The following is a 13,839-nucleotide window of genomic DNA, read 5'->3' on the forward strand; positions in this document are numbered from 1 at the left end:
ACAAGTTATTTCCTCCTGACAGGTTAACACCTATTGGAAAGCTAAATGAAGAGAACATTAGAATAACATGGAAAAATGTCAATAACAAAAATTTGACAAATACTCAGAAAGACTTGCCCTGGCACAGATTGCCAACCAATGTTTACCCACTAGGGATTTTGTACAAAAGGAACTGTACAACAAGCCCTAAATGCCCCAGACTCAGATGTGGCGATAACGAGACAACCAAACATTTGTTTTGGATATGCCCTATATCTAAAAGAATATGGAGTTTAATGACACCATGGTTGAATGGTTTGAGTAGGGAGGAGATAACTTATAAGATTGTTTATGGTTTGGATAAATATACAGTATCAGACGTTTAAGTTTATTAAATTTATGACAGGCTATGTTCAGCAGAGCTCTTTTACAGAAGGAACTCTGCTTTGCACCAACGCAAATGAATTATATATTTGCCCTTCCAGGTAAAAAGATTTTCAAGGTAATCTTTACTACAAGTACCTTTTTTGAGAAATGTTTGAGAACCTTTGGGAGATTGAAAGAGTCCAGACCGCAGCTGGCCAATATTGAGATGATTTCCCTCACTCAGACAGAGCCCAAGGCGGTGACAATCCTCATGTATTCAGAGCAAGTTCGCCTAGAAGACATTAAGACTTGGCTGGAGATGAGATGTGAGGTGACCCGGGGTTATGAACTGAGAGATGAAGACGGAGTGAGAACGGGTGGCAGACGTTTCTTTGACCAACTAAAGAAAGATTCAACAAAACACGCCATCTACCTCCGCTCATCCAGCTGGGAGCAATTAGAGGCCATGTTTTCTACCCCGGTCAACCAAAGATATGCCGAAAGTGTGGCTCACACCAGCACCTTGCAGCCGAATGTCAGAACAACCTTTGTAAGAACTGTAATGTGGACGGACATTTGACCAAGGAATGCCCCCACCCGGTGATCTGTAACCTCTGCAGGGAGGGAGGCCACTCCTTGCCCCAAGTCATATGCTAACAGAGTTAGGTTGGCATCTACCTGGCAAACTGAAGCAACAGAAAACATGGGAGACCAGTTGATTCAAGAAACTACGATTCCAACAGTGAGTCCCGTGGATGAACTACAGAGATTAGACACGAAGGAGCAAGAGCTGGGTCCAGCAGTACCAGATCGGGCGGAGCATCTGGAGCCACCAGCAGGGGTAACTCTCCTTCAGGAAGACGTGCAACAGAGCATCACCCGGGTCGTGACGTCTGGGGATTGAGGAGAAATGTTGGAGCTCATGATGACGAGTCTGGCTCCCTTACAGCCGGAACCTGCGCCAGACGCAGACGTCAAAGGATGTAGCGTCCCACTTTTTCTAGAGGATGATGGAGCCTTTGGAGGGTCTCCACCACTTGTTTCAGTCTAATGTTTCAGACCAGCTAAACCCACAGAACCGGACCCAAGTCCCCTCAACAGACTCCTCGGGGGGGCCAGACTCTGAAAACTGGCAGTTAACCTCGCAGAACCCAACGCCCTACTTCTGGAGGAGCAGAGCGTGGCGGCCTTCACTGGAATCACCCAGCAGGCGGCGGGTGAGCGGGAGGAAGAGGCAGACAGAAACCAACCCGAGAATTGGAAAGCACAGAGGAAAAAGTAAAAAAAGGTAAAGACTAATGACAAAGAATAGTCCCTTTATTGAGCCTCTGTTGACCTTCCTTACTACACCAAGAGAACATTTTATCACTTCAGTTATCTACAATTAACACTAGAGGGTTAAATGACATGGTTAAATGCTGTGCAGTGTTGGAATACCTGCATAATATTGGAGGCGACCATTTTTTCTACAGGGATGTGCTTGGCCGTTTATGGATAATTATGTTAAATTTCAAAATAGATGGCCTTACGGTCAGTCATACTGGTCAGGTGATAGGGTTAGGGTTACCCTAATCTATAGATCTACAGGAGTCGCAGTTCTGTTCAACAACCAAACCTTTCAGGTAGAGAGAGTTGAAAACGTCATGGGCGGTAGAGTCTTATTAATTGACATAGAAAAAAGAGGGTGTAAAATCAGATTAATTAATGTTTATGCACCTACAGACATACAGAAACGAGTGATTCTTTTGCAAAATCTGCAGCCCACTTATGTACGGGGAGACACATAATTGTCAGTGGAGACTTTAATTGTATTTTAGAAAAAAGATCTGTCCTTTTGCCCACAGGTCCACTGCAGCGCTGCTCTCCCACAGAAGGTGCCTAGCTGACTCCGGCGCGCCACAACTGGGTCCGGGGCAGATGGACGTTGCAGACATGCCGCGGGAGTGCATGACAGCTCTGACAGAGAGGATCCCATGAGCCACCATCCATGACAGGTCCTGGAGTCTGTTTGGAAGGACACAGCCACAAAGAAGAATCGCCTGCGCCTCCATGGACGAAGGAGCTGGCGCTCCACGGACAGAGGTCCCAGCAGCGACGGCCTGGCTCTCCGGGTGAGGCAGGCGGGAAGGAGTAGCAGGGCGGGGATCCCCTCTGAGCACCAAGCGCTGTTTGGAAGAACGGGACGGCTCAGAACTTCGTAAGGAGTCACTCTGGTCCTGCTCAACTTTTAACATACAGAGTTTGTTTTAACATCCTTGTTCTTATCTTCTTTTAGTTGGAGTTAATTTGACAAATTGTGTTTATTACGATATTTATGTAAAAGAAATGTCTGTATAAATGTGTAATGTCATGTATGTAAAATGTCCCAAGTAACAATAAAATTTTTCGAAAGAATAAAGAAAATCCCTACATTGAGGCCTCAGGCATTGGGGACTTCTGGTACAGTTTCTCCTTCATAAGAAGGCTCTTGTTGGTAAACATCGGTTTACAATTTGCCAGGCTAAGTCTTTATGAACATTCGACAAATGTTTATTGACATTTTTCCATGTTTTTTTGACCAAATCGTCATGCAGCTTACCAACCGGTGTCAGTCTGTTTAAAGGGGATAGTTTTCTTCTATTTTAGTTCGTTTGATGGTTTCAGGTGTGACCTCCTTTAAATCACATCTCAGTGACTGAACTACTTTTTTAAAAGTAGAAGGATATTTATCTGAAAAGGGTATGGGTCACTACCCTCCTATCCCATGCCATCAGCACACGACCTCCCAGCCAGAATCTGACAAAAGGGACCCAAATGGGTTCTGGAAGCAGGCCTAAGCAGGCTCTTAGGATTGTTATGAACATTGCTTTAAATTTGGTTCCTATGTATGGCACTGCTCTCCCTCCTTTGTCATGATTTCTCATTTTAATTTTTCCTGTTGGCTTCCCCATAAAAACTGGAACATTGTTTCTGATATTGACGCCATTATCTTATGGGGCATTGGGAAAGTCGTTGCTTTGTAGGCTAAGATTGATATGATTTCTGTTTTTAAGATCAGAACTTTACCTATAAATGATAACTCTCCGTCTTTCCATTGTAATAGTTTGCCTTGAAGTTTTGGGAGTTCGTCCTTCCAGTTTTCTACCTCCACATTTTTTCCTATTTGTACTCTTAGGACTTTTATTGTCTTTTTTTCTGGTAATCCCCATTTTTCTGTTTTCCCTCTAGTTGCAGTAAAAAATCTCACTTTTGTGTTTGACCCTCATACCTGAAGCCAATGTAAACTTTTCCCCTACTGTTAAACTTTCACATATAGAGTTGTCAGATAGTGTCATGATTCGTGGGATGTTGGTGAGGAAGAACGCCGAGCAGACCCAGGTTGAAGGGTAGATGGCAGTTTAATGAAGAATGAACAGCTCAACAGTCCAAACGAGCAGGCAGCATAGTGAGGCTAGGCTAACACTGGTAGCAACTGATCGTTAAAACTAGACTGGATACAGGAGCTGAGCCAACACAGGACTGTACAGTTCAACTGTGACGACTTGACTACAAAAACACGACTAACGACGCCACTGACAAGCACAAAGACAAGGATCCAACGAAGGACAGAGACAACAGGTGGGGTTTAAATGCACAGGGAAGGTAATCAGGGAATGAGACACACCTGGGAAGCAATCAACAGGGAAGACACAGAGACTCACAGGGGAACAGGACTAAATCAACCCAGAAAACCTCAAAATAAATACACAGAAAAAACACAGATCATCATAGATAGTAGAAGAGTTAAGTCGTCCATATACATAGTTAGTTTGATAAAATCTATTACAGCACACGCTAGTGGTTCCATGGCTATTATAAACAACAATGGAGAAAAAGGACAACCCTGTCGGACTCCTGCTTTTATTGTGAAGGGTTGGGTCACACTCCCATTCACCACAACCACACTGCTACATTTGTTGTATAAAAGTTTTATCCACCTTTTAAATGTATCCCCAAAACGGAGCTGACACAATGTTGCTTCTAAGAACTTATGGTTCACACGGTCAAAAGCTTTCTCTAAATCAATCCCCAAGATGGAGAGAGGAAGCTTTCTTTCTTGGCAGTAGAGGTAGGTGTCTCTGATCAAAGCTAGGCTGTCTGTCATTTTACGTCCAGGAATCCCACAGGTTTGTTCTTTGTCTATCAGTTTTGAGATGACTTACTAAACGGAAAAATAGAGTTTTTGATAATATTTTTACAGAGTCTCCAATTCTTCAGGTCGTTTTGAGGTCCTTTCTTGTATAATAAGGAGATCATTCACTTGAAACCTGGCATGAAGGAGGTTATAGTATCTTTGGAGTTTTGCTTGTTTTCTCTTTTGCCACTTTCTTTACTCCTCTGCTATTCTCCTCCCTTCTCTACTAAAGAACCTCTTGGTTCTGTCTTTTAGATCTTCCCACCATTCGCCAACGGTTTCAGATAAAGGACATAAGGAAGTCCATTGCTTAAGCTTATGTATGTATTTTGTTACCACCAGTGATGGGAAGTAACGAAGTACAACGAAGTACAAGTACTTCGTTGTGCTTCGTTACAACGAAGCACAACGTTGTAACGTTGCGCTTTCGTTCGTTGTGCTTCGTTACTTCCCATCACTGGGAAGTAACGAAGTACTTCGTTACTGTACTTAAGTACAATTTTCATGTATACTTTACTTAAGTAGATTTAATAATGGATACTGTTGAGGAAAAATTAATAGTTTTAGTGTTTAACGCAGTTAATCTCACGACATGTGAAAAAGGAATATTGAGCATTGTCATTTTGAACAAAATTCTTAATTTGTGTTAATGTTTTAAAACTAAAACTGTTGATGGGTAAGTATTCAACTTACGGGAAGGAAAGAGGGATCAAAAGGGAACCCTCACTGAGGCTCCTGTTTTAAGGAAGGCAGTATCACTTGGATGAGCTTGGGAGAGAAGTTTGCTTGGTTCACGGAAGGTCATCCAAACTAGCATCTGGGATGGTGTAAAACTGAGTACAACATAGAATGTTTAAAACCACTATTATTTAATTTACATTTTTCTTAGCTATTAATAGCATGCTCTGATTGAAAATAGTTTAATCATAGTTTTAGAATTACTAATTTAGTTAGTGATTAATTCATTCTGAAATTGTACTATCTGTTACTATATCAGAATCAAATAGAAATTGTGAAAGAAAATGTTTTGTTTAGCATTAGAAAATTGCTCAGGTTTATGGTGAAAGGTTTTTGGAAAATGATTTTTTTTTCTCTATCCTCTTTGTCTCAGGTAAATGAATGTCTGTATGAATTGTCTGTGTTGTTGATGTTATGTTATACTTTAAATGTTAGAATAAACTCTGAAAATGTATGACATGTAGCATTGACTGTCATCTCTGTGTGGCTTTTGTTTCCACGCATGGAATCATTGAATCCGGGAGCACAAGAGAATATAACGAGCCAGAAGTTTTTATTTTTATTCTCTTAACAATACTTTCTACTTTTATTCCACTACATTTTACAGTAAGTATCTGTACTTTCTACTTCACTACATTTCTACAAAATTGTCGAGTTACTCGTTACATCCAATTCGCGTTGCGCTTTTTTTACATTAAAATGTGAAGTTCAGGGTCTTAAGGTGGCGCCGTAAAATCCAAGCAATAACGTGACTTAGTGTCTGTTGTCACCCATCGCCTCCACCTTTACTCGCACGCGGAGCTCCAGACATGCGCAGTGGTTTCCTCTGAGCAGAGAAGATGTCTGTCTAATCGTCAGTAATATAATAGCGCTGCATAAATCATAAGATATGGCGACATGTAAAATCAGCAGCGCTTCGCTTTCACAGACTGTGGGGACTTCGTCCAACTTTTAGGGTCTCTTGGAAGGAAAGCTTAAAGACAGGTAAGATCCGTGGACGTGATGCTAGCAAAGCTAGCTGTACGGAGACACGTGTCGCATCTGCGATGAAAAAAAGTTGTCACTTGTGCTGAATTATTGTTTGGAGGTGTTGACTGAGGTGTCGCATATATGGGACAACGCTGTGACCAAAGTGTAATGTAGTGATATGACATTCAGGAACGATCCAATTCTTCTGGACAGATCCTTATTAAGGTTGATAGGACTGAAGCCTCACTGAGAGCCGTTCTGTTCTTGTAATGCTCTGCGTACACTGCAGTAGCTATTATTTTATTTCATTTATATATATATATATATATATATATATATATATATATATATATAATTGGCAAATAAATAAAACAAGAACATAAGAACGCAGAGCATGCTCATTGCTCTTTGTTTTCGTCACCTGTCATGGTGGCAGACGTTGCAGCAAGAGGGAGGATGATAACAGTCACGGTGCTCCTGCTTGGTTACTTCTTGCGCCTTGGACAGTGTTCATAGTTGAGCGTTGTTTACCGTTAATTGCTATGTTTAATGGTGCAGACAGTTGTGGTTTCTGACATTGGCAATATGGGCAACCGCCCAGGGCGTTTTTTTTTTTTTAGGGATGGCAGGAGACCTCTGCGGATTGTAGCACAGAGATGGAAACAAAGCAGGATTAAGAAGAGTTTGAATTGATACTGGTTAAATTTATTTCACCTCTAAGTATTTAATAACTAGGTGTTTTTATGGGAATGTGGATCTTTCAGATCAATTTGAGAAGCAATTTTGATAGGTAAGCTTAATTTTATTGTGTCAAGTAGTGCAGGGTGCTGGTCTTGGTCTTGATTTGGTCTTGGGTTCAGTGGTCTAGACTACAACTCTGCTACGTGGCTCCTTAGTTCCATGTCCTCCTCTGCTAGTTGGATTTCTTTCAAAATAAAAGCCACTAGTGGCAAAAATAAGTGAAGTTCATGCTATGTTAGTACAGGAGACAAGATGTTTCCATCCCCGAAATTATGATGCATAGAATCAAATATCTAAGTTTAAACTATGTTACAGAGTAAACACAATAAAAACATGCTTTATCTGTGGCATTGTTCATTAAAATGGCACATTACTGATGTATTAAAATTAAATATGATCGGTACACTTAATGATATTAGCAATTAGGTATTATTCAGCAAGTACTTTTACTTTTAATACTTAAGTATTTTTAAAAGCCAATACTTTCTTACTTTTACTTAAGTAAAATGTTAATGTGGTACTTTTACTTGAGTAAATTTTTGTCTGGGTATTTGTACTTTTACTTAAGTACATTTTTTGCGTACTTTCTCCACCACTGGTTACCACTTTTACATTACTCCATAAACTTGTATTTAATTTCCACACACCTTTATTTGGCTTTTGAGAGTTTTGTATACTAATTGAAACTGTTAGCTTATGGTAACCGTACAAGATGTCGACACAAAATCTATTCTGGAAGCTGTTCTTTCTTTGGACCACTTTCCCATGTCTATTAATAGGACTCTACCATCCATAACATTCTCCACTCTTTCTGTTTGAAACGATCTGTTGTTGAACAACAGCTGAAGATCTATTTTCATTGTCCCCTGACCAAAAGGACTGACCGTATTTCCATCTATTTTGAAATTTGACATAGTTGTCCATAAAGGGTAAGGCACATTCTTGTAATAAAAAAAGGTCACCTCCACTGTTGTGCAAGTAGTTAAACACAGTTTGACATTTGACTACGTCGTTTAAACCTCTAGTATTTATTGTAGACTCTTGGATTGAAACCATGTTCACTTGGAATGATGAAAAATGGAAAATAAATCAAATAAAGGTCAGTAAATAGTATATTGTTTTTCATTAGTCATTACCTTTATCTTTTTCTTTCTTCGTGCTTTCCACCTCTCCGGTTGGTCTCTGTCCTCCTCCTATTCCCCTGTTGTCACTTTTCAATCATATAAATTTCCTATTTTTTCTTGAAAATTCCTGAGATCAATTACAAAGTTTTTGTAGTTTCTTTTTTCTAGCAAATGTTTGACTTTTTGAGCTTTCTAAAACAATTGTTTGTTTTTTTTTAAAGAAAATTTATGAGTCTTTCAGTGGAAATTCACTCTTTTTTCTCTACTATGGCTCCAATACATGGTAGTATGCTGTTTATGCTCTTCTACCACAGACAGATGCATCTTTTTCCAATGAACAGCAGGCGGTAGCAGTAGGACAGCTTATTACGTCATACAAAAAAGAAACAGGAAGTGATTGGACTTTACTCAAACATAATAAAGTGTTTTTTTATGCTTTTTCTCTTTTTATAGTATAGTTGTTAATAACAAGGTGATGTACATGTGTCTGTCGTTGGTTGTAGGGGTTTTACAAGAAGTTTAAAAGCAAGTGAAAATGTGAGAGTTGTTTATTAGCTGCAGCTGTGACAGTGCAGCATTGAATTGTGGGTAACCAGACTGTTGTTAACCTGAATATCTAACATTTTCCTACTTTTTACAACCCAGTTGTTCCAGTCTGGAGAAACTGGTGTAGAACCACAGCCTCCAGGCTCTGGTTGACTGTGTGTAGCACCGTGAGTCAGTTGGGTGTGAGTGTGAAAGATATCCCGGAGACTCAAGGGCTGTTCTAACTCACCTGGCAGGGGGGTACATCATGTCCATGCAGGTGGTTCGGCCCGGGAGAATCTACCTGCGGAGACATGATGTCGGCCCTCCTTCCAGGTGAGTGGTTAACTGTTTAGATGAATAGCAGCTGTGATAATTACTTGGTGTGAATTTAACTTTTCTACAATTAGTTCCAAAAGAAATCCATGGGTATTTCAAGCTTCAAGGAAATATCAAGAATAAACCTTAAGAAAAAGTGTGGGCCTGAATTATTAGCACAACATTTCCACCAAATGACTCTCAATCAACAGTGACTTTTCTCTTACAGCAGGGGTGTCAAACTCAGTTTCACAGAGGGCCACTTCAGCATATTGGCCCCCCTCAACGGGCCACATTGACGGTACAGATCAGGAGTGCATCCCTGCTAAAACACACCCAGACAAAAGGTTGACTTCCTTCATTCAGTTCTGTAGAGGCTTATAATGAGTCAGTGGTCCAGGTGTGTTAGAGAAGGAATGCATCTAAAGCTGCAGATGGTAGCTCTGGAAAACTAGACTTGTGCAGCCCTAGCATAAATGCATAAAAATACAATGTTAAAATAAATTAAACAACACTTCATAATGTTAAATAATTGATTTTATGTATTGAAGTTTTAAATATCACATTTGAGTTTCCATGGATGTAAAATTACTGCTCAGTTTGAAAATTACAATATTTAAATCAGTGTTTAAAGGTAAAAATAAAATAAAAATAAAATAAAAATAAGTCACATGGGCAGACATTATAGACTTTATGCAAAGATGACCTTGAGTTTGACTTGTGCATTACGCCATAGAACTGCCAATTGGTAATTGAAGTAAAGTAGCTTCGATTTCAAAGAAGCCGACTGGCAAATGAACCATCACAAAAGGGGAAGGCTCTTGTTGTCTCACTGCACCCCAAGAGATGCATAACCTACAAAATCTGTTTCTGTCTGGTTTTGAACCAGAGACCTTTTGCGTGTAAAGCAAACGTGATAACCACTACACTACAGGAACTGAACTTCTTTGCTTTGTTTCAGTTTGAGGTTCCAAAGTTGATGATGTGAGATGCAACGCATGAAAATTTCAACTGAGGTTTGCACTCAGATGCCTGGATTCAGAGTACAGACAATGACACCACAGAACCCTTGTTGACCTTTAGTAAACACCTGTGATGAAGAGAACATGCAAAATCTGTTTCTGTCTGGTTTTGAACCAGCAACCTTTTGCATGTAAAGCCAACGTGATAACCACTACACTACAGGAACTCATGCTCTTTGCAGTGTTCCTGGTAGATGATCCACATTTTGTTAGAGACTCACATCAATGATGGGCATGGAACAATGTCAAATACTTACAGATCCTCTCAGAGAGCACAGTAACTTGGTGAACAAACTGTCAGACTTATAATTGTGCCTAATTTCACATTACAGTCCATAAACTAAGCCTGGGATCAAACAATTGTATTGAAGATGTCATTAGCAGAGACAAATGGTTCTACAGAGACTTGGCTAAATGGCTATAAAATAAAATCAATACTTACAAATAAAAAATGGTTCAAAAATAAAAATTAACACATTAAAATAAAAAATATCTCTGAAATACAATCAACACTTGAAAATTAAAAATGGTTCAAAAATAATATCAACACTTCAAAATACAAAATCTCTGGAAAATAAAATATTATGTATGTTGTTTTGAAAAACATTGGAATATAGAATATAAGCACTTTTATCAAATCTTCATTGTGGTAAGATCATGTAAGTTCTTCTTAAATCCATGGAAACTCAACAGTTTGTAAGGTAGGTGAGTTAGCTCAGCAGGTTAGAGCACCGTGCTGGTAATGCTGAGGTCATCGGTTCAAACCCCATATGGGACAATTCGTGTGCAAGGTCTTTCAAACAATCAACACTTCAAAATAAAAAAAAAATGGTTCAAAAATAAAATCAACACTTCAAAATAAATAAGGTTTAAAAAAAAATCAATACTTAAAAATGGTTCAAAAATAAAATCAACACTTTACAATAAATAAGGTTTCAAAAATAAAATCAATACTTACAAATAAAAATGGTTCCTGCAATAAAATTTACAGTTCAAAATGTATAATGGTGTCTGTTCAGTCCATAAACTAAGCCTGGGATCAAAAAACTTATTGAAGATGTCATTAGCAGAGACAGAGTCTTGGCTAAAAAATAAATACTTACAAATAAAAAATGGTTAGGAAGCTCATTACAAACCTTTGGTTGAATTCAAGTCTCCATTACAGATCAGAGAAAACTAAAGAGAAATCAACGTTGTGTTAATCCATTTGAGGAGCCGGCAGTTTATCTTGAGGAAATAAATGACGACGCAGAAGTTAATTAGACTGCAACGTGCGCAGTCCGCTGATCAACCACTGCGGACGAGGCTTTGCTGCTGCGAAGACTTAGAAACCGCTGGGAGAAACTCATCCAGCGGATTTAACAAATGGAGCCTTCTGGGTTCACGTTACCCAGGAGAGCGGCGCTCTGGAGGAGCTGCAGACGTATCATCTGTCCGTTTCGGAAAAGCAAAACTACGCAAATAAATAAATAAGGTGAAGTGATGCTAATTTAAGTGAAGTCGCTTAATTTATTATAAGTTATTGGGGCCATTTAGTGGTTTTTGTCACTACGGAAAAAAATTTAGATACATTTATCTGCTTAATCTGTGATGGGATCTGGATTCATGGTGAATAAACTGCATAAAATGCGATTAAATAGCCGATGTTAATATGATTGTAATTTCAGGATAAAAATAGTACAGGACCGATTTTTTTATTTTTTTTTTATGTTGTCGGTCAAGATAACGGATAACAAAAAAAGTCTAGCGCGACCTGCCGATGCTGGGAAAATCAATAAGCAGCGTGAGGTGACTCTGCTGCTCTCTAGTGGCGAGAAGCCGTAATGTTGCCTGGTAACAATCGGAATGCATTGTGGGAGATGTAGTTTGTAGTCAATTCGTGCTCAAAACCTATTTTAAGTCAATCATCAGCCTATAAAATGCTGGGCGGGCCACATAAAATGACATGGCGGGCCACATGTGGCCCGCGGGCCTTGAGTTTGACACATGTGTCTTACAGGCTTCTATAGAAGCTAAAGATCTTTCTTGTCAACAGCCATCTATCTACAATAACTCTTTGAAGAATGTGAATCAATGTGAGATAAAATGTTTAATTTCCCTTTGGGATAAATAAAGTATTGACAAATAAAGTAATTTGAATTGAAATAGCCAATAGACCCTTTTCACATGACGTCACACAACCTCCGTTTTGGCTCGAAGCTGTGTATCCTTAGTTCCAGTGTACATAGTAAGTAACGATAAAGTTGTCTATTTCATATATATATATATATATATGTAAAATGGACACATATATATCTATATATATCTATATAGAGACATATATATAGAAAGAGAGATTTAGATATTTATATATATATGTATATATCTGACAGCATATGTTGATCAGACAGAACACCGGAGCATGGAGTTTACAGTCTCTAAAACATTTGCCTAAAATAAGATTTGAAGATAGATCACGATTTGCAAACCAATTTTCTCTGACAACAAAATCTAAATTAGACAAAGGCTAGAAATTCTTCACCGAACAATACCTGTTTGACTATGAAGGTAGGTATTTTTGTTTTGCGTAACCGTTAGCTTAGCATTAGTGAATTTTGTTAGCTAGCTAACTACGTGACATAACTGTTCCTTAACCAGAACTTTTTACTGTTTTTGAACTATAACGTTTTAGGCTCTAATCTTGATCAGATTCTTAAATTATAGACTGGAGTTGCCACTCATCCCATAAAATAGGGGTTTGTTTGTTATAAGCAGAGATGTCCGGTGCCGCCGCTGCTTCGTAATGTCTTCCTCTGATCGGACCACTTTTTCCGGTAACGAATAATCTAACGAGCTCGTATTTCAAATCCAGTAATCAGATTAAAGTTATTTTTATGTCCTTTATTTTCCATTAATACAGAAAATGAACCTCTAAACGTTACATCACTGACAGGCGGCGGTGTATATGTTTCCTAACTGTGGCTAAAGCTGCTGCTAGCTGGTTTACTCATGATCGGAGGCTGGTTGGAGAATGGTAAATTGACAATGACTAATAACGGTTATCTAACACGTAAACACTGTTTTATAAAACACAAAGTGAACCTCTAAACGTTACAGCACTGACAGAGAGTATATTTTGTCCTAAATGTGGCTAAAGCTGCTGCTAGGTGGTTTACTCTCCGATCGGAGGCTGTTTATTTTATACACAGTTAGAGAATGGTGATTTTACAATAATTAATAACAGCTATCTAACACTTAAATGCTGTTATTATTAAACTTACCTTTTATTATATCCTTAAGATTATGAGAATGCGGGAATTTTTCAGCTTGGTTCCCAAGGCAAAATCACACCGGAAGTAAAGATACCCAGGTTTGAGTTATGGCGGCCATTGTCTGACGTCACTGTGAAAAGGGTCTATTGTCTGTGGTTGCTACGGAGGAATTCTAAACATTTGGCCAATCAGCATCTCTGAATTTGATCTCTTTGGAACTAAGGGAATTTTGCCCCTGCCATAGAACATTCCAGAAAGTTCTGGGTTGCCATGGTGACAAGGTTGCTGACAGTACTGGGGAAGCTTAGATACAATTTTCCATCTTGAATCACAATGAAGAGGATTACTACAGATGTTCAGTAAGCTACAGATTTGAGCGATGCAACAAAAAACAATTTTCTGTCCAACCTTTTTCTGACTGATTTCATGCAAAGCGTGATAAAATTCTGATGTCATTTCATTTCATTAACCAAAACAAATATATAAATGTGTGCAATTTAATGTCTGTTGACATAAAGCAATCATAAATCATAATGGAGCTACTGTACTCTGGTCTACAGAGATTATTAGGGCTACTTTAGAAAAAATATAGTGTCCACAAAGGAAAACATTCTCGCCCAAAATCCTCAAATGTCTATTAATTTCACATGCTT

General features: G+C 38.8%; 1 non-coding gene across 1 annotated transcript; it reads right to left on the minus strand.

Moving 5' to 3' along the window:
• Positions 1–9,778: 9,778 nt before the first annotated feature.
• Positions 9,779–9,851, minus strand: trnav-uac (transfer RNA valine (anticodon UAC)). Its single transcript has one exon. It is a non-coding gene; the product is annotated as a tRNA-Val (tRNA).
• Positions 9,852–13,839: the final 3,988 nt, after the last annotated feature.

Source organism: Poecilia mexicana, unplaced genomic scaffold (assembly GCF_051168715.1).
Source record: "Poecilia mexicana isolate PSO_F unplaced genomic scaffold, ASM5116871v1 scaffold_13, whole genome shotgun sequence".
Classification (NCBI taxonomy): Eukaryota; Metazoa; Chordata; class Actinopteri; order Cyprinodontiformes; family Poeciliidae; genus Poecilia; species Poecilia mexicana.